General features: G+C 45.5%; 1 non-coding gene across 1 annotated transcript; it reads left to right on the top strand.

The window, feature by feature from the left end:
- The first annotated feature begins 1360 nt into the window (after window positions 1-1360).
- LOC115029282 (small nucleolar RNA SNORA67) lies at window positions 1361-1458 on the top strand. The gene has a single exon (XR_003834858.1). It is a non-coding gene; the product is annotated as a small nucleolar RNA SNORA67 (small nucleolar RNA).

The following is a 1458-nucleotide window of genomic DNA, read 5'->3' as shown; positions in this document are numbered from 1 at the left end:
AGACTGAAAACTATTCAACTCAATGCTTCCAAGTATCTTTGTAAAGTGGCCTGTTTTCAAATATTTCTAACCTGGGGGAAGGGAAGCTATCTGGTGCATCATCTTGTGAAACTCAGGGGTTCTGAGTTCTCTGGGCCCTTCCCAGAGAATGTTAGGAAAGGTAGGTGGCCAAGAAATGTGTCTCCAGTGGGAAGGAGTAAGCAAGATCTGTCGCAAATCTCTCTGGAAGTCAATGTAGACAAAGAGCAACAAGCAAAAGAGAGAAGGCAGCATTTCCGGAGCTGAGAGAGGAGCAGTGAGAAAGGAGACTCGGGACCTAACCTGGGCAGAGTGAGGCAGACTGGCCTTAGTTACACTGAGAAAGACTAACTGGGGACTGTGTGCTAACATTCCTGCAAAATGCAGACAAGGGAAAGCAGTGAAGTTGAATCCTGGCACCACCCTTCAAATTTTAACACCTACTTCTACAATTATCCCCTTTATGTAGGGAAAGAAACTCACAAGGGCCAGTTAACTTCTTGTATCACACAGCAAAGTGTACTGAGCAGCAGGCAGTACCATGCTGATCTGTTTAATAAGATCTACATTCCATTTTATGGGCCTTAGTCATGCAAGGAAAGCAGCCAGTTGAAAGTAATATGGGGGATGGGGTGGACCAGTATTGGGGTATAGGGAGACACAGAGAACATACTCGGAAAACGTTCATACCTGTGTCAGGTGTGGGAAATATTCCAGTGTCAGTGTCTGCTGCATCCACAGTGACCATTCCTTGGCAGGGGCTCTGTAGGTTGTTTGATATAAGTGCTGTTCCTGCCTAGTAGAACACATTTGCAATCTCAGCACTCCCTCCCAGACACAGGAGGATCCAAAGTTCTACATAGGGAGTCGGAGGCCAGCCTGGGCTACATGAGGCTCTGTTTCAGAGAGAGAGAGAGAGGAAGAGGGAAAGGGAGAAGGAGAGGCAGAGGGAGAGAGAGGGAGATGGAGATGGAGAAAAGGGAAGGGAGGGAGGGAAGGAAGAAAGAATGAGGGTAGGAATGGGTGAGAAGGGAGGGAGGAAGAAAGAAAAGAGAAGAAAAGAAAAGAAATCAGGGCCTTTCAAGATGGTTGAGCAGGTAAAGGTGTCTGTGGCCAAGGCTAATTAGCTGAGTTCTATTAATGGGATCATACACAGTGGATGGAGAGAACCAACTCCCACAAATAGTCTCTGACCCCCACATGTTTGCTGTATGGTACACATGTGCTCACATTCAAACATGGGGAATCTTGCAGGAAAGAAACAGAAATTCACCAGGGCCAATTAACACACACACACACAAATAGAGTCAATAAATAAATGTGATAGATGGTTTAAATTACTTTTTAAGATAACAACTTAGAAGAAAGCCAGGTATGCCCAAGGTCTCTGGTGAATAAGGAATACTTGTTTCCTTTGTCTTCCTGAGGCTGACTACATGT

Source organism: Mus caroli, unplaced genomic scaffold (assembly GCF_978045245.1).
Source record: "Mus caroli unplaced genomic scaffold, Mus_caroli_1 scaffold_12, whole genome shotgun sequence".
Taxonomy (NCBI): Eukaryota; Metazoa; Chordata; class Mammalia; order Rodentia; family Muridae; genus Mus; species Mus caroli.
Note: the sequence above shows the minus strand (reverse complement) of the source record. Positions and strands in the feature narration are given on the sequence as shown.